This window comes from Callorhinus ursinus, unplaced genomic scaffold, assembly GCF_003265705.2.
Source record: "Callorhinus ursinus isolate GAN/ISIS: 27379988/994484 unplaced genomic scaffold, GSC_fseal_2.0 scaffold10, whole genome shotgun sequence".
Classification (NCBI taxonomy): Eukaryota; Metazoa; Chordata; class Mammalia; order Carnivora; family Otariidae; genus Callorhinus; species Callorhinus ursinus.
In genome coordinates, this window is record NW_027397072.1 from 34,202,494 (window position 1) to 34,226,968 (window position 24,475).

At 36.2% G+C, this 24,475-nt stretch overlaps 1 long non-coding RNA gene across 1 annotated transcript in view; it reads right to left on the reverse strand.

Moving 5' to 3' along the window:
- The window catches only part of LOC141373503 (uncharacterized), a 344,341-nt gene that overhangs the window by 314,780 nt on the left and 5,086 nt on the right, over positions 1 to 24,475 (reverse strand). The window contains exons 2-3 of the long non-coding RNA XR_012379568.1: positions 15,877 to 15,963; positions 15,369 to 15,441 (exon numbers count right to left, since the gene is read on the reverse strand). This is a non-coding gene — a long non-coding RNA (uncharacterized lncRNA). The remainder of the gene's footprint in view (positions 1 to 15,368; positions 15,442 to 15,876; positions 15,964 to 24,475) is intronic.

The window sequence follows — 24,475 nt, forward strand, 5'->3', positions numbered from 1 at the left end:
AAATTTTATCATTCATACTGTTTAATTCTTTAAAACATGATTGAGGCTTTGGTGTCTTTCTAATTGAGAGAAAAGGAATTTGGGATTAACACCTATAATACACAATGCCATACTTCCTAATATTACGTTATACATAATCAGATAAAAATTTCTCTTGTTTTAAGCCATTAAGTTTGTGGCAATTTGTTACACAGTTGCCCAGGAAACTAATGTAGCTTAGTAAGGCCTATTTCCTTGAGGCCCCTGGGTGGCTCAGTCGATTAAGTGTCCAGCTCTTGATTTCAGTTCAGGTCATTATCTCAGGGTCAGGAGATCAAGCCCCCTGTTGAGCCCCATGCTCAGTGGGGAGTCTGCTTGATATTCTCTCTCTCTCTCTCTCTCCCTCTGCCCCTCCCACCACCACAGGCACACACTCTCTCTCTCTCTCAAATAAATAAATCTTAAAAAAAGGCATATTTCCTTTACCCCATATTTAACGTTGTATGTATTTTCCCCAAAATACAAATAAGAAGTAAAACAAAAACAAAAACAAACAAACAAAAAAACCTCTGCCCTAAATGCAAGATAACATATTGGATTGGATCCTGGAACGAAAAAGGTCATTACTGGAATAACTGAAAAAATTCAAAACAATCTGTAGTATACCAATGCTAATTATTAGTTTTGACAAATGCAGCATAGTTATATAAGATGTTTAACATTAGGGGGAGCTCAGTGAATAATATATAGGAAACCTCTTTATAATTTTCAACTTTTCTATAAATCTAAAATTATGCTAAAATTAGAAGAAAATTTAAATAATTTTGCCACACTTAGAATCAAGATGGAACCTTACTTACCTCAAAGTCCATTAGAGAAGTTATTTTTATTTTTCCTATTAATCATTCCATATTTAAAAAAAAATCTTAAAGTGGTGTATGATTTGGAAAACACAAGTATATCCAAAATATACAATTATCAGCCACAAAACAACATACCAACTTTGGAAATATCACCAGCTTCTCTACAGTGGCCCAGAAAATGGCATCAGATATGAACTCCTGAAACCAACTGACTTATTTTTGCTATAGCAACCGAAATTTATTTTTAAAAAAATAGCCTCAGGATTGAAGTTAGGAAAATCATGGTATTATTGGTACTCTCACATCTTTAATAATACCTAATATTTACTGAGAATTTCTTATATACCTTAATTTATATGGCTAGAGTGCTATATTTCCTCCTCCTAATACCACTTGTCACCATCTTACCCCTTAGAAATTTTAGTCTTAAGAGGTTTAGTAAGTGTCCAAGATGACATACTTAGTAAGTGACAGAGCCAGCACATGAACTCAAAACTTCTAATTCACCAAAACCTATTGATTTTGCTTCACTTAATGAAAATGGAGTAGCGATGATCCGGTGATTTTGTTACATCCAAGGTAGAGCTTTTTTCTTTCTATGGTTTGTGTGGCACTCTCACTCTTTATACTTTGGCCATGCTAACCTTGACTTTGCTAACATGAAAACATTGGTTAACCACAATATGAAAAAGTCCAATCAACGCACATTCATCTTAGCAAAAGAAAATGACCCAAGGCTACTAATCTCCTTTTACCGCTCTGGTCCATTGTCTGCCCCTCTCCCCACAACCACATGTTTCAGGAGGCTGCCCTCAGCGGACTGCATCCCCTGGTTTCTGACTGGTTTCAGCCAAGGGAAGGCAAAGCAAAAGACAGAGATTAGATGATATTTTCCCCTCTGTTCCCTGTCAGGTCACTCACTGTTTTGGTCTGACCAGGCTGCACAGTATCTTTGGTCGCTGCTCCTACAAGAGTAGCCCCTCTCCTACAATCAGCTTTTGCCAAGTTTTGGTAACAGCTTTTTCCTCTGCAAACAGTTACTCCATTAAATTATTTTCAGAATGAAGGGGATTAAGTCGGAGGGGGAGATGAACCATGAGAGACGATGGACTCTGAAAAAAAAACTGAGGATTCTAGAGGGGAGGGGGCTGGGAGGATGGGTTAGCCTGGTGATGGGTATTAAAGAGGGCACGTTCTGCATGGAGCACTGGGTGTTATGCACAAACAATGAATCATGGAACACTACATCAAAAACTAATGATGTAATGTATGGTGATTAACATAACAATAAAAAATTAAAAAATAATAAAATAAAATAAAATAATAAAATGAAAAAAATTATTTTCAGTGTCCTTTGTTTATTGGGCTGCTTCATGAAAAGACCCTAACTGATATAAACAATATCAGGTTAATAGCTAATTATCCTTTATATTTTCCCCCAGTGTTAAGCTCTCTGCATTTTATTTTTTTATTTTTAAGATTTTATTTATTTATTCATGAGAGACAGAGAGAGAGAGAGAGAGAGAAGCAGAGGGAGAAGCAGGCTCCCCGCTGAGCAGGGAGCCCGATGCAGGACTCGATCCCAGGACTCTGGGATCATGACCTGAGCCGAAGGCAGACGCTTAACCATCTGAGTCACCCAGGCGCCCAAGCTCTCTGCATTTTAAAACCATACTCTTCTTTAATTTGCTTTTGCAGTTAAGCCCCAAATTAAGTTCTTCTTTCCTCTTCCTCTATGTTTTTTTCCTCATACTTAAGCATAACTTCACCTAAATTTAATTTCATTCATTTGGGATATCAAGGTATTTTCATAAATAACACTGCAAAATTTGTAATTATATTTGACAACTGATGTGTACTTTACCTTGACGCTGATTATTGCCATTTCTGATCTCAGCAAAATGCTTCCTTAAAAATGGACTGAATGCATATTATTTTCAATATTCTAGGTTCCCCAAAAGGCCTAATTAGATCAAGAAAATGCATAATTCAAGACATTTGAAAAAATACATTGCCAAATCAGATAAACATTTCCCTTCCAGATAGTTCCAACACAGTACTAAATTGGAAATGCTGTATCTGGGCAATGATGTAGATTTCTATCATCTTTTAGAAGATTATAGCAAGCCTAAGGATTCTTCCATTTTAGTATATTTTATTGCTTTTTTAAAATAAAGAAAAGTTCTATAGAACCCTGATCAAATTAGGAAATAAGAAATCCTATTGACCCTAAGGATCTGTTATTTTTGAATCAGATAAGGAGGCTCATTTAACAATTGACTATTTCTTTTTAGATGTATCTCATTTCCAAATAAGATGGACAAATAAGACAAGAGCACTGTCATGGTCATCAAGTAAAATTCATATTTTGCTGAGGACTGTAGTGAAATTATTCTGCTCTAATGAATGATAACATGAAGCCATCATGATTATCAATATATTTTAAACGTAAGCTTCTAGGCTATAAAGAAAAATCACTTTTTTCCCTGTCAGTGTTTAATATAATGAGATAGTTCGGAAAAAGTTATGCTACATGGGAGTTTTGTTATATACTTACATGAAGGTACTGATATTGTTAACAAGTTCAGTTTATGATGTTTGCTAGATTCTATTTCAGTAACAAAATATATAAAGTATTTGTTTTGTAAAGTACTAAATAGCATATTCATTTGTGTTGTGAAAAATCTATTGCTCACTGTATATAACTTATTTAATGAGAACAGTGTTTTACTGGGAGAAACAAAAACACGGAAAAACATGAAAGAGAAGTTGTTTAGACAGGGCTTAAGAGAATGATGATAGGGCTATAGATACAGCATTCAATGGAAAATTCATTTACTAATCATTCATATCCAAGTATTACAGCAAGTCGTCTGAAGCCAGGAATATGTAAAACGCCATAGTGTATCACTGATGTGGATAACTTTATAAAAAAATAAGATCTTTCAAATAAAGTAAAATCTTTATACTACTGTGCAATATGGGAAAAGATTATGAAAATTTTTCATATCACACAGATGCACATTGTTTATATTATGATAGAGTACTAAAAGGTCTTGTTAAACCTGAAGAGGTATTTGACATTTGATTTTTATGAAAGAGAAAGAATTACAAATTTGGTTTTTCTGTGATTTCAAGTGGCCATGTTATGTTACCCAGCAGGTAAATTAGATACAATAAACACACTTAATCTGTTCCTTCAACATAACAGAAACATTTTAATCATTACTTAGAAAAAAACAAAAACTTATTAATCTCCACTTCTATTAAGAATGGAGTAAAATCCTTCCAGAATAATTCCCCCTCATAAAACAACTATAAAATGTGTATATAACACAAAAATCAGCAACCTGGGGGCTGCTAGCAACCTGGGGGTGTCTGGGTGGCTCAATCGGTTAAGCGTCTGCCTTCAGCTCAGGTCATGATCCCAGGGTCCTGGGATCGAGCCCCGCATTGGGTTCCCTGCTCAGTGGGAAGCCTGTTTCTCCCTCTCCCACTACCCCTGCTTGTGTTCCCTCTCTCGCTGTGTCTCTCTCTGTCAAAGAAATAAATCAAATCTTAAAAAAAAAAAAAAAATTAGCAACCTGAAGAAACTGTTTGGGGAGGAACGTCACATAAAGTGAATTCCATTTTCCTGGCTTTAAACCTGAGGCCAATTGCATTAGGTACAACATGCAAGTGGGCAAGTGTGTTAATGAAAAAAACTGCAGTTGGAGAAATCACGGTCACAGAGGAGAATGGAGGAATCAAAGTAAACCAAAGTGAAGGGATCCCCAAGTTCTGTATACCCATGTCTCTGACTGATCCTGGAACCACTCATGTAAGAAATAGATTCAAAGCAGCTCAGCTAAAGACCAAAACAGCTAAACTTAGACTGGAGCTACTGACTAAAACACAGTTTGCAGTGATAACTGCCTGGTAAAACAAAAGAAATAATACTCATTGGAGATAAATAACAGAATCTGCTTTCTTCACAACTTAATTTTCTCAGCGTTCAGGCTATGACAGAAAATTACCCAACATACCAATAACCAGGAAAATAAAACACATTCTAATGAGTAATTACCTGAGAAAATTATCTGAGATCAATGTCAAGATGAATCAGTGTTGGAACAAGGAGACAAAGATTTTAAAACTAGTTTTGATAATTTTCCTCAATTAAAAAAACAAAACAGGGGTGCCTGGGTGGCTCAGTCAGTTAAACGTCTGCCTTCGGCTCAGGTCATGATCCCAGGGTCCTGGGATCGAGCCCCACATAGGGCTCCCTGCTCAGCAGAGAGCCTGCTTCTCCCTTTCCCTCTGCCTGCCCCTCTGCCTACCTGTGCTCTCTGTCTCCCTGTCAAATAAATAAATAAAAAATATCTTTAAAAAAAAAACAGTAAATGTATACTTGCAAAGAATAAAAAAAATCATAAATCTTGGCAGAGAAAAATAATGGTTAAAAAACTACATGAAATTCTCAATGACTGAAAAACATAGTATCTGAAATTTAAAATTTCCTACATGGACTGAACTTTTTAAGGTAAATGACAGAAGAAAGAGTAAGTTAACCTGAATACAGATCAATACAAATCATTCAATATAAAAAACAAAGAGGAAAAGATAGAAAAATGTAAACAGAACCTCAGGGCCTATTTGATAATATCAAACAATCCAACAAATGTGTAATAGAGCCCTAAAAGGTAAAGAAAGAGAGAATGGCACAAAAAATACATACTTCACAAAATAATACCAAAAATTTCCTAAATTTGAGAAAAGAAAAAAATTTTGATATAAACTCTCAATAACTATTAAGAAGACTAAATAAATAAACCATACTGAGTCACATCATGGTCAAACTATTGAATATGAAAGATAAAGAACAAAGTTTAAAAGTGGCAAGAAACACACACGTATGCAAACACATGTACACATACACACATTACATACAGGCAAAAACAGTCCTGATTAAGGGCCAAATTCTCATCAGAAACTTGGAGGCAAAGAGAGTGGAACATATTTAAAATTCTGAAGGAATTCAGAGCTGGATGTGGCTTTTTGTCTATTTCAAGTCCTAAAAGAATCAAGAAAAAAATCAGTGTTGGATGTTGTTGCAGTTTGACTTCTGAAATAAAAGCACACTGCCTGCATTTCAGTTCTAAGTCTATGTATAAAAAAGCATGTATACAATACATTGGGCTGTTTTAGTAAAAAACTGTATTATTAATGCATTAAGAAATTTAGTTAATATTCTTCATGCATACAGCGCTAGATGACAGAGGTATAACAGTTGTAGGCAAGGTTGCACGATCTTAGAAATTTTCCATTATTTTCTGCTCACTCTTCTTTCTCCCAGTCTCAGGAAAGCCCAAAAGACAGATATTTACTTTTTGGACTGAAGGAACCTAAGAAGTTACATAGCTGCTCCCAGAGTTACTATCTTAAAAACCTGTATTTCTTTGTCTGGAATACCTTATTTTATCCTCTGACATAGAAATTTCAGGCATTAGTGCTAGAGGGAAGAAGTCTGAGAATAGAAAATGGCCACTGAAATTACTCCATGCAAGCCATTGCATTTTCCACAAACATAAGAAAATAAATGTTCAAAAACATCAAAAGAATGATGCAATATTGAAATACTAGAATGTATTTTAACAAGCACATTTAATTACTAGTATTGTCTATCATTAACTAATTCAGTGCACTAACAGTTTAGTGCCTTACATACATCCTTACATATACACATTTGTCCTGGAAACATCAACAGTTGAAAATAATGCTAATCAAACAAAGACATACTCAGGATGAAAAAATATGTTTGAATCTCAGGTGAGTGCTACTAGCATTTAAAAAATAGTTGCATAACGGCCTTTAACTTGTAGCAGTTATAAACCAAATAATCATTTAAATGCTTAAGCTCTTTTTGATTTATCTGTTTCCAAATACCCACAAGGCCAGAACTATGGGAAGCAGCCAAGGAGAGCAGAATGTCTCTGTCAAAAGGAGAGAGGGTACTTTCCACGGATATAAATTTGCAGACTGAACAGATCAGTATAGAACATTTCCTTCTGATTGTCCTTTTTATTTTCTTTCTGCTAATTTGCAAAGGCTCTCTGCTTTACGGTTAGAATGATTTCTAAGATATCCTCGGCTACTAAGAAGTATAAAAACAAGGGATTCTGCTCTTTGTTCGTCAAAGATGTTTTGTTGATTAACATAAGCAGCCTACATGTGACCATCAGTTTCCAGATTTTCTTCAGAAGTTCTTGGGATTGCTGGAGGTATCATAATTCCAGACTTCAAGTTATATCACAAAGTTGTAGTAACCAAAACAGTATGGGACTGACACAAAAATAGACGCAGAGATCAATGGAACAGAATAGAAAGCCCAGAAATAAACCCACAATTTTGTGGTCAATTAATCTTTGACAAAGGAGGCAAGAATATGCAGTGGGAAAGGGAAAAAGACAGTCTCTTCAACAAATGGTGTTGGGAAAATGGGATAGCTACATGCAAAAGAATGGAACTGGACCGCCTTCTTATACCATATACAAAAATAAACTCAAATGGATTAAGGACGTAAATGTGAGACCTGAAACCATAAAAATCCTAGAAGAGAGCACAGGCAGTAATTTACCTGTCCTCGGCCTAACAACATCTTTTAGATGTGTCTCCTGAGGCAAGGGAAACAAAAGCAGAAATAAACTATTGGGACTACATTAAAATAAAAAGCTTCTGCACAGCAAAGGAAACAACCAACACAACTAAAAGACAACTCACTGAATGGGAGAAGATATTGCAAATGACATATCTAATAAAGGGTTAGTATCCAAAATGCATAAGGAATTTATATAACTAAATACCAAAATAGCCCCAAGTAATCCAGTTAAAAATGGGCAGAAGACATGAACAAACATTTCCTCAAAGAAGACATACAGATGGCCAAAAGACACATGAAAAGATGCTCAACAACACGGAAATGCAAATCAAAACCACAATGAGATATCACCTCACACACGCCAAAATGGCTAAAATAAAAAATTCAAAAAACAACAAGTGTTGGTGAGAATATGGAGGAAAAAGAACCCTCACATATTGTTGGTGGGAATGCAGACTGATGTAGCCACTGCGGAAAACAGTATGGAGGTTCATCAAAAAATTAAAAATAGAACTATCATATGATCCAGTAATTCCACTGCTGGGTATTTACCCTAAAATTCTGAAAACACTAATTCAAAGAGATACATGCATCCCCATGTTTACTGCAGCATTATTTACGAAAGCCAAACTATGGAAGGAGTCCAATATCCATCAATAGATGAATAAAGAAGAGGTGGTATATATACAAAATGGAATATTATTGAGACATTTAAAAAAGTGAAATCTTGCCATTTGCATCTAGACAGTATAATGCTATGTGAAATAAGCCAGAGAAAGACAAATACCATACATTTCACTCATATGTAGGATTTAAGAAACAAAACAAATGAACAAAGAAAAAATAAGAGACAAACCAAAAAACCAATTCTTAACTATAGAAAACAAACTGATGATTACCAGAGGGGAGGTGGGTGGGGCGTGGGAGAAATAGATAAAGGGAAGAAGAGGGCACTTATCTTGATGAGCAGTGAGTAATATATGGAATTGCTGAATCACTACATTGTACACCTGAAACTAATATAACACTGTATATTAAATACACTAGAATTAAAATTAGAAAAAAGAAATCCTTGGGTTGTAATTGGATTTTCTCATTTTCTTTGAGTTGCAGGAATGTACTTTGATGTCATGTAGAATGGCTAAGGAACTTCCTCCTTTGGTAAGAGGGTTCCAAAAAGTTGTTTCCAAAAAAAAAAAAATTACACTAAATATTGATATTAAGAACTAAAGAGACGGAGAGAAATTGGAGGAAGGTGCTCAAAAGACACACAGTTTTAAGGTGAATAAGCACTAGGGATGTGATACACGACATTATGACTAGATCTAACACTAATAAGAAGGTCATTAAGAGAGTAAATCTTATGAGTTCTCATCACAAGGAGAATTTTTTTCTTTTTTCTTTCAGTCTTTCTTTTTATTGTATCTATCTGAAAAGATGGATGTTAGTTGAACCTATTGTGGTAATCATTTTATTTTATTTTTTTGGTTTCTTTTTTTTTTTTAAAGATTTTATTGATTTATTTGACAGAGAGAGACACAACGAGAGAGGGAACACAAGCAGGGGGAGTGGGAGAGGGAGAAGCAGGCTTCCCGCAGAGCAGGGACCCCGATGCGGGGCTCGATCCCAGGACCCCAGGATCGTGACCCGAGCCGAAGGCAGATGCCCAACGACTGAGCCACCCAGGTGCCCCATCATTTTAAAATATATGTAAATCAAACCATCACGCTGTATGCCTTAAACTTATATAATGATGTATGTCAATTATTTTTCTATAAAACTGAAAAACATTAAAAAAAAAAAAAAAAGAACTAAAGGGAAGTATACATTTATATAGGCCAAAGGCTCAGGCAAACATTTCAGGTCTTGACGTTACTGTTTGACTTTTGGGACAGAGCCACAGTGCGTCCACTTCAAGCTCTCTCTACCTCAAACTCATCCTTGGATGTGGCTATACATAATTCATGTCAGTCCTCACCTAACAATAAGTAGCACATATAGCAGCATGAAAATTTCTTCAAGAGTGCAATATTCAGGAATACTGGTTAGGAGGTAGAGCCTGGAAAATTAGTAATCACATTTCAGATTACTAGCACCCAAAACTCAATTCTGGAAAGAAACTTGTCTTCTTACAGTTTATAGTCTCTATACAATATAACCTCATTTATATCATTTGCTCTGTTGTTTTTCTGTGGTGTGCCCTTGAAACTTTGAAATTATCAAAAGTGTAGTTTTAGAAGTGTCGATTATTATATTGTATATTATTTATGATGACAATGTATGCCAGTATAAAGAATTATTCCCAAAAGGGCTTTACACTTTATGAATAAAAGCTTTTCAGATCTTCTGCCCATTCAGCCTTTATAAAAGCACTATGATATACACAAGACAGACTATTATCTCCATTTCACTGCTGTGAAGCGGACTCGAAGAAGGGTTCACTGACTCAAGTTCCTCTAACCTAACAGGAAGTGGGACAAGAACTAAAACTCATCTTGTTCTTCTGATTCAAATTCCAGGGAATATTAAGAAAATATACTGGGCTCTAAAGTTGGATGGGTTTTGCTGGAAACCTAAATCTACCATGTACCGTTTAAGAATAAATCTACAGTTACTACTTGAGACAAAGTTCCGTGATTTCTCTCTGAAACTCAGACTTATCATCTAAAACAGGAGGATTAAAAAAGATTTTCCTTGCAGAATTGTTGACAGGAGCCAATGAGGATTCAATTTGCAAATTGCCTGAAACAAAATTTTTACTCAGTGAGCAGAGCTATCATCATTGTCCCCACGGTTGTTGTCATGTCACCATCATCGTCACCATCAACATCAAAATACACTGACATAACAAATAACCATACCTTTCATTCTTTCTGGCTGGAATTATTCTCTCCCATTAAGCCATGAACTCCAAGGTAAAAACAGTCTTGAAGCCTTTTCTATACTCCCTAGAATTTAGCATTACACATAGCAGTATTTAATATTATAGAAAGACTAAATCTAAATTATATGATTTGATAAAGCAGTGAGTGTATTATCTAAGCTTTTCTCTAACATTTAATATTATACCATGATTACATTTTTGTAGTTGTTAAAAGAATTTTAATTTATCTTATTACTTTCCTTGGAGTTTTAAATTGATGGTCTTAGAGATAAATATTCTTGAATTTCAAATGGTCTGATGTCATAACTAACTTACTTCTGTGAAGTTAATATTTAAAGAAAAATCTCCAGACATTTTTCATTGCACTTAGGACAATGAAGATTTGTCATCTTAATTAGAATTTGTTTTCCTTTAGTATTCCATCACAAATACAAGTACTCAAATGTAAAGTTATTCAAATGTAAGTAGTCTTACTGTTAATTCTCCACTAAAGTTCTTCATATTGGCCTTTTCTTTCCCTTTTCAATAAATGCTATACAATTCAAATATGGCAAGTTTTTAAACACTTCAAAACATTTATGTTATCTCTCCCAAATGTGGTAAGTTTTTTTTAAAGTAAACTTTTCTCCTAAAAATTCAACACGTTCCAAAATCATCTTTTGTCACCTATAATGTTCCATACTATACTCGATGCTGAGAATAAGGAAATAAATAAAACCTCAGCCTTCCCATCAAGAAGCTGATTATAATGAGAAGTAAGGAAGTTAATACAGCAAACACAAGTATGCCAAGGTTAAAGGAGAGAGAAAGTACAGTTAATTCATCCACAGTCTTGGGGGTAAGAAGGGAGTGTCACCCAGGAGGAGAGATGCATAGCAAGCCTTTCCAGAAGCAACACTCTGACTTTAGTAAGCCTTAGAGCAAATGAGTACACCATATAATGAAAGAGTAAAAAGACTTTTCAGACAACGGGATTACAGGTACATAGGCCCAAAGGCAAGGGAGAAGCTGATGCCATCAAGTAGTACTTGAAACTGAAAAACTTCAAGGAGAGGAAGGGATCTAAAATAACAGAGTTTAAACTTTATCTTGAAGATGATGTGAAGATAACACCAGCTAGAACCCAAGACCTGACCTTTACTGCCCACCTGCTTGTACTCACTGACCTTTGTCCTACATTTTTCCTTAAGCTCTTCTTTCCAGCTTGTTTCTTAACTCAGGCAAATAGAAAGGGAAACCAACCCTCAAGCAATAATGACTGTCCTGATAGGACCTCCAGCCAACTGAAACTACCCAGACCAGTTTGGACGTAAACCCCCAACTCACACCTGTGCAGAAGGACCATGGAGTGACCTTCAGAATGACTGACAATTACCTTTACCTCATTATAATACTGAAATCTCAGCCCAAAGAGGAATACAAGCTTCATTTACATAACACAGAATGTAGGCAATAGGAATGTTTCCTTAAGATGCATGAGTGACCTTATGCCTGCCTCTACATAAGGTGACAAGAATCCCCTTTTTAAATATTCATCCTAACCCTAAATAAAAGGAACCTATTCATCCTTGCTCAGGGAGTCACAGCTTTGGGAGTTATTCCCCATGATCTCATTTGCTGCAAATAAAGTTTACTTTGTGAGACAACTCTACCTGGTGTATCTGACTCAGCAAGGAGCAAACTTACATTGGTTCCTTTAAAAGATATTGAGGGAGTTTTAAACAAACAATTGTCATAATCACATTCATGTCAGAGAAAAATGATTCTGAAAACAGTGTTGAGAATGGATTGGAGGAGAGCATCACTACAAAAAGAGAGAACAAGAAGAAAACTAGTCAGAGCATGGAATAAGAATGAGACTGGTTATGGAATACAATTCAAATGTATATTTCCGTAAAGTCCTTGGGCATTGCAGTAAATGCCTGACATCTGCATCTCCAGAAAAGAGAAAAACAGCCCTGATTTTTTAACATTTGTTGATTTCCATTCTATAAATATTCCCACCGTGGCCAATTTGAAGCTACCAACATGTACCTGAATGCAGAGTTGGGAAGATATGTGCAGAAGCACACAGACACACATACACACACACACATACAATTTTCATTTCTTAAAGGTGTCATTTGTAGCACAAATGTTTTTAATTTAGATAAAGACCAATTAATTGATTTCTTCCTTTTGTTGCTTTGGCTTTTGGTGTCATATATAAGAAATCACTGCCTTATCCAATGTCATAAAGAATTATACTTATGTTTTCTTCTAAAAGTTTTATCATTTTAGGTCTTACATTCAAGTCTTTGGTCCATCTTGAGTTAATTTTTTTAAAATGGTGGGAGGTAAGGGTCCAAATTCATTCCTTTGCATATGGAATGCATTGGCTATCCAATTTCTTAGCAGTTTCATAAGAGGGTTTTGGTTTTGGTTTCTGTTTTATAAAGAGGAGAGAGACCTGCATCATCATATTTTTATGCTGAGGAGAAATATGCTATGGAGAGTAAGAGGTTAAGAATGCATCTTCAATTAACGAAAAGTTCTAGAACTGAAAAACAAGTGATGGAGTGAGCCACAAAAAAAACACCTCCTCCACAAAAATAGAAGAAAGCAAGAAGCAGGGAGGGTACAATTAATATTTTAGTAGTGACCGTCTTAAAGTTAGGCAAATTCCTACTTGATGGACTATTCACGCCAGGAGCCAGATCATCTCATACTAAGCCAAAGTTTTAAACAGTAAAGTTTTTAAATGGCCACTGAGAAGATCATTAGGGAGCTTTCTCGGAATTCACAGAAATTATGAGACAGATTTTGGGTCACATGAAGTTGTAATCTAGGTATGTATAAGGCATCAATAGGCACAGTAATATTTGTTCGTGTCTATGTAAGAATATGGATATCTGTGGGTTTTGTTTGTTTAGTTTTTTTGTTTTTTCTTACTCCCAGTGTCTTTTTATTTTTCCAGCTTATTGAGATATAATTGGCACATAACATTAATGTTTAAGGCCATACAATGCTTTGATTTGATACTCTTATGTATACTGCAAAATAATTACCGCAGTAGCTTTAGCTAACAACTCCATCATGTCACATAATTACCATTTCTTTTGTGTGGTGAGAATATTTAAGATCTACTCTCTTAGCAACTTTCAAGTATATAATACAGTATTATTTAACCATAATCACCATCCTATGCACTAGATCCCAAGAATTTACTCATCTTATAACTGGAAGTTTGTACCCTGTGGCCAACATCGCCCCACTTTCCCCACACCCCAGCCTCTGGCAACCACCATTCTAATATCTCTTCCAATTAGTTCAGCTTTGTAGGATTCCATATATAAGTGAGATCATACACGATTTGTCTATCTCTGTCAGACATTTCATTGTTTTACCGGGATTCTCCGGTAAGTTATAAGCTTTTATATTCCTGATTTTAAGATTCTTTGTATCTGAGTTTCGACAATTTTGTTATAATGTGTCATGGAAAGGATCTCTTTAAGTTGACTTTGTTTAGTGACCTAAACTTCATGAACTTGGATATCTAAATCACTCCCCCAGATTTGAGAAGTTCTCAGTCATTTCTTTCAAAATACTTTCTCATCCCCTTTCTCACTGTTCCCTTTCTGGAACTTAACTGATTCACAAACTGATCCTTTTGCTGGCATCCCCAAAACTACATAGGCTTTAATTCACTCTTTTTTCTTTGTTCTCCCCTAACTGGGTAATTTCAAAGTGCTTACTTTTAATCTCACTGAAACTCCGTTCTGCAAACCAGTCTGCTGTTGATACTATCTACTGCATTTTTTTCATTCCATTCATTGCATTCCCTAGCTCCAGAATTTGTTTCTTTCTTATTATTTCTCTTTGTTGAATTTCTCATCTGGTTGTGTATTATTTTCCTAATTTCATTTACTTTTGTTTTCTTGTGGCTCGTTGAGTTTCCTTAAAACAGTTCTATTGAATCCTTTACCTGATAAATCAGAGATCTCCATGTATTTGGGTTTGGTTAGCAGAAGATAACTGTGATCCTTTGGTGTTATCTTGTGTCCTTGATTTTTCATGTTCCTTAAAATTTTGTGTTGCTATCTTCATATTCGAAGTCATAACCACCTCCTTCAGTTCTAATAATTGACCACTCCCAATGTCTCCAAATTCATTTTTTTTTTTTGCTCTTAACAGAGCAGAGCGCTGGAACTTCTCTGGAAATCTAAACTACCACAGAGGCTTTTATTTTCTAAGTCATTGTTTCCAGGGCCAAGAGGGATCTTGGCCAAGAGGGGCTGAAGCCAGTACATTGGCCACTGCAAGGTCCACAGCGAGGGCTGAGGTTTAACTTATGACCCAGTGCACGAGATCAGTGAGACTCATCCTGGGTCCCTTGGAGTATGATACTGGATCATGAGCCCCCTCAAAGACATTCTTAACCATGGATGGATGCCGAATTTTTGTTGTTGAGGATGGGAACAAAAACAAGGGATGTCTTATGCCACTAGTATCACTGGATATCATCAGTGATACTGGTATCACTCCACTAATTGTCTTGATTGACTAAAATAGTTACAGGAGCCTTCTTTGGATATACAGAATGACTCAAGATTTGTATTACAGCAATGCTGTATCAAGCAGCACTTGAGAGCAGTGGCTCTCAGAGTAGCGTCAACAAGCACCTGAACTTGACAGAAATGGAAACTTTCAGGCCCCACCGCAGACCTACTCAATGAGAGACTCTGGGAGTGGGGCCCAGCACTCTATTCGGCAAGCCCTCCATGTGACTCCAGAATATGGAGTTGGACTGAAACAAAGTTGGGTTCTCCGTGCACTAATATTGAAAGGGGACAAGGGGGTTGAGAGAACAGGCAATTAGACAGCTGAGATGGTAAATCCCGAGTGTCTTAGCTGGAAAGTGAAGAACAAAAGGATTACAATAGTTGGAGAAACTAAAGGAGAACAGGAGTCAACGTGAGATAGGTACACGGGTCTACTGGAAGTAAAGGCGTGAGACATCACTCACCATTCTCCATTTTTGAGAGTCCAAACTCACTTTTCTCCTGGTGTCTTACAGAGTCTCAGCATCAAGGCTTTAGCTAGAAAGGATTATTGAGCTTATTTTGTAAGATCAAAATCCTATCAATGGGAGGAATAGCAAAATTCCACCCATGATTGCATTCTGCCCATCCTTTACTTTGCTTCCCAAGATATATAGTGAGATGAACACAACAGTTCAGCTCCAGTAGATTTACTAGGGGTATCTATAATTTCATTTTTATTTAAATATTAACCTCTGGTTACAATTAACCAACAGCTATTCGCTAAGTAAATATTTAATAAGAATATTTACAACAGTCATACTGATGAACTAGGTTTCCCATGGTGTTAAATCACATGAGGCACTGGTCCACATCAAATGATGATTAAACAGTAGGTAAAAAGTGACTTTATTATTGGTTTGTTTTCTTCAGTTCTACTCAAAAAAGCATGAATTTTATTTCATATAATTTGTTTTATCAGAAGATACTCACAAATGAGACAGGAATCATTTGATTTCGAACCAACTTAAAGTGGAAATCATTGTTTGATCCAGGGACACCAATGAGTCTGTCTTCAAGCTGAAGGATAAATTAAACAATAAAATCTTTGTAGCCTAATTTCACCTGAGAGAACATAATTTAAAATAAGTTTATAACAATGTTGACAACTTATATGAAAGAACACAAGAGTTGTAGTCTATCGTTGCTAAATTTATTTTTAAATTATTTTTCACTGTCATTGGAGAGGCCAGACAGATGTTAGTGGCAGAAAATTTACTTTTTGTCCTATTTGAATGTTCTAACATCATATCTCATGGTCCACAGTGAAATGAGAAATTAGGTAACCTAGTGATTCTGAAAAGATCTAATCAAACTGAAAGAAGTATTATCTGGAATCCAGTAAGGAAAAATAAACCATTTATCTAAACTATGTCTAGTTGGTAGAAACAGAATTCAAAATGTCAAAAGATACCCACAAGACATTTTTAAGTGAGCTAATGGCTGAAAACTGAGGGTTTTGCACTTTATTTATATGAGCTATTCCTGGAAGGGAGTAGATCTCATCAGGAAACAAGCAGTAATGATTAGGGAAGATTTCAGGTTCGGTTACTAATTTGACTCAGTTTGATATAACCTGGCACAAAGCCACTCTCGGGAGTCAGCAAGACAGAAACACTATCCCATATATCATAGATATTTATTTTACACAAGAACACATTTGTCACATTTCAGGAAATGTAGCCTTAAACTATAATTTATTTTGTCATCACTTCATAATCTTAAATCTTTGCTGTATTTCTGTTAATCACACTTGAACTCAGTGAGGTAAAAACTAATTCTTCCTCCTCTCATTGCTTTCAAACAAAATCTGACTCTTGTCTCCCATTCTTAAAAATATTGCCAGAAAAATTATCTAAAACTTAAAAATTAGGCAAAAAGGTAGACAGTATATCCCTTCAATGTTGTATAGATGCAAAAACCACTTGGGTATTATCTAAGAGTATGATCTTTATTCATTTCACTGTTTATACCTGATTTAAGTTCCAAGAAACAATAAAGTTACTTGTAAATGTGTAGTTTTTTTGTATATGAGCAAGGTAAATAATTCCACTCTAATAAAACATATAACCTTAATGGCTTTGTTATAACCGGAGCTCCTAATGGCTCTGTAAGACATTTATCAGTTTTGTATCTAACCCAGCAATCTTATCCTGCTATAAACACACTAGCTTCTAAAATGTTCTTTGAATCAGTAAAACATCTTACTGGTTCCTTCATTAATAAGTTAGATAAAAACTTTCACATTCTAAATTTGCTTAGAGTTATGATTTTACCTTTTTGAAAGTTGTACTTTTAACAGCACCTTGGGTGAAATGCATAGCTCTATGGTCACTACCAGACAGAAAATCCTCAATCTAGTCTAGATTAAAACTATAATCTCTCCATTTAATTTAAATCTCCTCACTATCATCTCATCACTACTCAGGCCACACAGTCTAAGACTTAAAGTGGGAAGAGGGGTTGGTCTGCATTTTATTCTTGCTTTTCCCTGAATGAATTTTGTCCTCAGTAGTGTCAGAAATTGAGAGAAAGAAAGGAAAATGGTAGCCCTCTGTCCCTATTTAACTGTCTCTACTATAGTCTTTGGGGTGGTAACATTGTGTGGCAGGCATACAAATACTAGTGCTCCCAATGGGATCATGTTTGAGTTCTCTGAGAAGTATCATGGGTAGGGCCTCGCACGGCTCAGGCCCCTCACGTGGGAGATATACTCTGGCTTGATATCTTCTTATTCCATTCCTGAACATTATACCTCAGTTACACATCCTGCTTTATCCTTACACAAAATACCTTTGAGCAGAGTACCAAAATTATGGCTCACACCCCTTGGACATGGGAAACTCATACATCTGTGCCCCCCACTAATCTATTTTCCATTGCTCAGACAGACTTGACAGATTAAGTCTATCTATAACCAGGGTGGAAGTGCCAGTCTCCCCTTTCACAGACTCCCAATCTTGAAAAGTGATTCTTTTAGAGCCCTCTTCTTTTGGTTTGTGTGGTAGGCAGTATCATGCCTCTTCCCAAGATGTACACAACCGAATCCCAAGAACCTGCGACTATGTTACATTACATGGCAAAGGAGAATGAAGGCTGCAGATGCAATTAAGGTTGCTAATCAGCTGACCTTAAAATTGGGAGATTATCCTGGATTATCTGCAATCACATGGATCTGTGAAAGCAGAGGGAGGCAGAAGAGTCAAAGTCAGAGTGTTATGATGTGAGACAGTCTCAACCCATGCTATTGGCTTTGAAGATGAGGAAGGGGCCCATGAACCATGGAATGTGGGCAGCCTGTAATAGCTGGAATACAGGCAAGGAAATGGATTCTCTCCTAGAGCCTCCAGAAAGGAATGCAGTCCTGCTGACACCTTAATCTTAGCCAGTGAGGCCCATTTCAGACTTCTGAACTACAGAACTATAAGATAATAAATCTGTGTTGTTTTAAGCCACTAAGTTTGTGGTAATATGTTACAGCAGTGGTAGGAAACTAATACAACTTAAACAGGCTTGAAGAGCCCATTATTCATCTTCCCTTCCTGTCCTCACAGTCTGATATCCAAAGATGCTCAAATTCTTAGCCTTCTGCTTACATAGGTAGTGGGAGAGAGGGGAACTGAGGCATATAGGATTCCCCCACTCCTCGAAAGTGTGAAAGAGATGCATCAAGCTCCACAGTGTCTCTTTGGAATGTGGAACCCATTGTTTCAGCTTTGGGAATTCAACTGCAATCTTAAGATGACAGGAAGGGATCTATCTAGCTAGACTCAACATAGGAGAAAGAGGAATGTGGTCTAAAAACCTGTTGCTAAGATGCCTTTTAAGTGTCAACATCTCATCTTGGGTACTTGCTTAAAATACTGATTAATGTACCTTATTCCAAACTTATCTTGTCAGTATCTCTGAGGATGAAAGCCCAAAACACATGTTCTATACCTCCCAACACTCAAACCCTGTCATACAGGATTACATGCTTTCACCTCATTTCTCACTATTATAGAAACCTAGAAGCCTACAACAAGCAGAGCTTTCATTTTTACAGCTAGAAGGTATCTGCAGCCATATTTGACAAATCAAGAACCTGAGAACTAGACAGGATAAATGATTTGACTAAAGACACAACACTTGACAAAGTAGGGGCTAGATAACAGATCCTGTGCCTTCTGCTCCCACACCCTTTACTCTTATTTGAGGTCGCCTCTCTTGAAATCAAAAGGGAATACTGCCTTTTAGAAGAAAATGTATTTATTATAGGCTTGTTTCATTTCCACAGTAGCTCCTTTTTAATTATTGGTGTTTCAATGAATATGTCATTACAATCCTATACCAACTGTGAGATTTGTAAGTACTTATTCCTCAACATTTCCTAGCCAAACAATTACATGGGCTCTGTTCTCTTTTGGGGTCTGATGTTTTATTGTTCTGTTAATGGGGAGCATACCGAGCTGTCCTCCATATAGGTTATGTGGTAAGAGTCAACTAATCTCAGATTTCTGTTTCTGCCATGGAGAACGCTTTACATGTCAATAGTCACCACTGAATTTACTGTTAAAAGAAGTTAAAAGGTTTGCTTTGATCCTGAAGTCTGTCATTAAAACTCCTGCCAATTGGCAAAAACTTGAAAGGTTTGCTTCTCAGCACTGAGTGCTAGGAAAGTTTCGTCAATTAGACTTGGCTTGATTTTTTTTTCCTCAGGATGAGTTTTCTACTTTGAAAGACTCCCCAGAAGAATGAATTAATAAGATGTCAAGGAAAGGAAAATTCAGATCTGAAGTGAACATGGACAAAGGTATCATTATATATAAAAGGGGCAGAAAGCCTGCCTTAGCTTTGCAGCCCAGCACTCAGACACCAAGCCTGATTTTTCCAAAAAGAGCAATGTCGTTAGCACTTAAAAACAGACCTAACTGCTAAAACCATCTCAACCTACTTCCTTCCTCTTTATCCTTTCTTCTTGCATGTGGTGTGCAAACCAAATACAAGTCATATTTCCATTAGCTTTAATATTCATTGAGAAGAACACCATCCCACTATGCCTCCCTGTGGTACTCTCCTCAGAAATCAAACACCCATTCCAGTTGCCAGTGGATCTCATGACTCTGCATTAACCTCAAGCAGGACTGAGATTTGCAGGAAACATCCAGCCTCGGTTTAGGGCTCTTTATGTTTCCACAGCCCTCTTCCCTGGTAGTCTGGATAAGTCTTTTTTTACAATTTTCTGTTGTAGAAACAGGAAAACTTTCTCAGCTATACTATATACAATAAACAAAAAAGTCCATGAATAGGAAAATGGAATCATTAACTGCGTATATCATAATACATTTTGTATATGTTTATATATAATATGTTATAATCATAAGTAGCATATGTTATAATATGATTGGGTCTGAACATGGTGCCATGGTTTTTCCAGTTTACTCTAATGAGGTTATTTTGGTGAACTATAAAAATAAAGCTAAAGAGGCATGTTCCAAATGCAATGCCTTCTCCCCAACATGCCTTATGTGCACATTAGTTCAATCACTTTTCTTCTACCATTACATCGAATCAGTCACCAAATCCTCTTGTTTCCAACCTTTCAAGATGTCTCAACTTTGCTTTCTTTCTCTTAAGCTTTGTTACGCAACTACACACTAACAAATATCTGATTGCAGCAGACACCTAATCTGTCTTCACTATTTTGAATCTCAGTCTTCACCACCACCCACTGCAGATGAATACAGTTAAGATACTAGATAAAAACAAGTGTCCCTTCTCTGCCAATGCCACAAGAGAACGTACAAAGATTTGATATTATCTGACCCCACTGTAGCTAAACTTTTCTTCTAGCTCGTTCTACTGGTGCTCAGATCTTTCATGCATGCTTCCCATTGTGCCTACGTTCAAGTTCTTTGCTGAAAACGTCAAACACTCATATCTACTAAACAAGTCATCATTAGCCTTAAAATTCAAGAGATTGTATGAAACTTTCTTTAAACATTTCTCATCTACTCTCTTTACTGAAATCCAATTTTAGTTACAATAAATAAGTTCCATTAATATTCTATTTTCTTTTTTTAAGATTTATTTATTTGAGAGAGAGATAGAAATAGAGAAAGAGAGTGAAAATTGGTGGGGGAGAAGCAGAGGGAGAGGGAGAGAGAGTCTTGAGCAGACTGCGCTGAACAATCTCATTACCCTCAGATCACTACCTGAGCCGAAACCAAGAGCAAACGCTTAATCATCTGCGCCACCCAGGCACCCTGAACATTGCATTTTCTTATACTTGTCTCATTTATATTTGTTGGGCCCTAATTTCTAAGACTTTTGAGATTTTAAGTACAAGAACTTTACTTGGGAACTTCACATTTTAGTGGATTTATCCTTCCATTTTAAACAACTGAAAACACTGGGGAAAATACTGGAAATAACAGTTCTCAGGCACTGGACAATAAACAGCACAGGACTATGATCCCTGAGAAAAGGAAAACAAATGAGGTGTGCCCTAAGATTGCCCCAACTGACTGCCTAGAGGAAGTCTGTAGACCGTAGCATAAAGAGGGGGAAGCCAAACAGAACTTGGCAGTTTCCCTGAGTTGAGGGAACAGACTAGAGAATTTGTGGAGGCCAAGGCAGCTAGGATCAATATGATAAAGTATCAGACAGAAATGAGCTAACCAGAAAAGCTCAGGAGATCTTCAGTGTTCTTTTCAAGCCCTCAGTGGAGTAGTGATCAGCGCATGTTTGTGAAAAAATGACTCCAAGCCAGAGAAAGGACCACCACATACGTATAGACAGAACACAACCCAGAAAAGTAATTAAAAATGCATCAGACCTAAATGTGAGAGCCAACACTGTAAAACTTAGTAGAAGACCTAAGTGATCTTGGGAAAGGCAAAGGTTTCTTAAATAAAACACAGAAACTACAAACTATATGGGGAAAAGATCAACAAATCACACTTCATCAAATTTACAGACCTTTACACTTTACACAACACTGTTAAAAAACAAAAAGAAAAGCCACATGCTGGGAGAATACAGTTGGAAAACATATTTTATGAAAGATCTGTATCAAAAATATATAAAGAAGTCACAAATTCCTAAATGTTTATAGCAGCTATAGAAATGTCAAAAACTTGAAATAACCCAAGTGTTCATCACCTGGAGATTGGTTAAACAAACTGTGATACATCTTTACAATGGAATATTCCTATTAAAAAAAAAAAAAAAAAAACTGATAGATGCAACAACATGACAAGTCTACCCCAAAGGCTACCTACTCCTTTCTGGTTTTCCTCTCTTTACGTGTTTTCCCCTTCTCACGTATTTTGCCATTTTTGATGTTGTTCCATAGGTCTCTGAGGTTCTTTCATTTTTCAATTTGTTTTCTCCCTATTCTTCACAGTATATAATTTCTATTGATAAATCCTCAAGCTCACTGACTTAGTCTACTATTTCATATTTGCTACTGAGTCCATATCGTGATCTTTTTTACTCGGGGATTGTACTTTAAAACTCTAGGATCCTCCTCCCTTTTTTTAGTTTCTATTCCTTTACTGAGATTCATTTTTTGTTGAGTAATTCTTAATTACGTTCTCTTTAAAGTCTACAAACAAGGCTTTCTCTAATTCTTTGGATATATTTAAAATAGCTACCTTGAAACTTTTCTATAATAAATCCAACATCTCAGCACATTCAAAGTCAGTTTCTATTGTTTCATTACTTTCCCGATTATGTCACGCTTTCCTGTTTCCTTACGTTTTATATTTTGCTTTTGCTCTTGCTGTTGTTAAAACTGTACATTTAGACAATATATTGCAGCTGCTCTGGATTTTTATTTTTCCCCTGAGGGTTTTTATTGTTTTATTTTTTTAATTTATTTAACATGCCTGGACATAATCTACAGAATCTGTCACACTCTTGGCATGTGTTTGCTGAGGACTCTCAACATTTTTTAAAAAAATTCTTGTTTTTATTTTTTTAGCCTAACTTCCTAAAGGTCACCCATGTGTCCTTTTAACATAGTGGTCAGTTAATAATTGCTATAAGGTTGTGCTCAAAAACTTTGATCTAGTAAGGCTCCAAGGCTTGGCTGGTTAAATTATGTGTGGGGTGGAAAACAAATTCAAAGTTCAGGCAGTTTTCAAATTTGACCAGGCCTTTCCCTTCTGCTGGCTTAGTGGGATCTCCCCTACATGTGCATACAGGTTTCCAGTCATCCAGTGTGGAGAATTTGGACTTTCATATTTCGGCTGTGTGTGTAGCACCCAAAGCAGTGAGGGATATGTGAAAAACTTGTGTGGTCCTTCCCGTCTCTTCCATTTTCAGGATTTCTTCTATTTGATTTCTGGCAAGTCTGCCACACTTAGGGTTCCCACAAAGGACTGCAATCTAAGGCTAGCAAAGTGGCAGTCTTTGTGTGATACTTTTGCTGACCTTGTCACTCGGTATGTGTTTTTTGCAAATCAAGTCATACCCCTCCAAGCAGCAAAGGTTCTGGTTTTCAGGTCCAGCCCTACCTGGTAGAAATACTATGTTGTCAAGCTGGACAGGGGAATAGAAGAAGGAAGCATTTATCCTTTAGCTCTTGCTTTTCATAGATCCAGGGTGATTCCACCAGTGTTACTTCCTTTTTTCCCCACACTTCCTGGGTGCACATGTATGCATGCTAGTGTGTTCAATGGGCAAGAAAGGAGAAACCCACCTCACAAATCCAAGAAAGGTATGGAGGAACCTGTATTAAGCCAGCTGAAACCTATGCCAACTGGTCACCAGAGCAATGGCAAGAAGAAAAGGTAGAACTTGAAAGATTTGAAATGCTGAACAAGAGGATTCTGATACAAAGACATCGTGAAAACTTAAATAGGGTAATATACCTTATTCTTGGGTAGGAATACTAAATATAAAGATTTTAGGGTTTTTTCCCAAAGGCATCCATAAATTCACATAAAATTCCATAAAACCTCACAGCATTCTTTGGTAAGCTGATTTTTTAAAAATTTACAAGAAAAAAAATCACCAAAGAATTCTGATTCTGAATTCTCTGAAGAATTCTGAACTCTCCTGAAGAAAAACAAGAGATTGGGAATACTATTCTATAGGCATAACAAAAAACAAAACGCCATTAGGCAACTGGCATAAGGAGAGATAAATAACAGAACAAAATTAATAAGAGCTCAAAAGCAGACCCATCCATATAGAAGTTATAATAGAATTTATTTACAACATAATTAACACTACAAATCAACTGGGAAAACATAGTGTTCTCAATAAATGGTGCTGAGACAGTAAGTTTTCCATATGGAAGTAACATAATAAGATTTTATATCACATCATAAACAAATTTCAAATGAATTAGGACTCAAAGAAAAAATAAAAATCAGTTATAAGTCATTAAAGGAAATATATGGTTGGTAATGACATAAGGACAGACTGATTAAACTGGATTAAAAAATAACACTAATGATATATATACCATGAAAAAATACATATACATTCATTACATTAAAATAAGGAGTCCTGCTCATTAAAAGACACTATAATGAAAGTG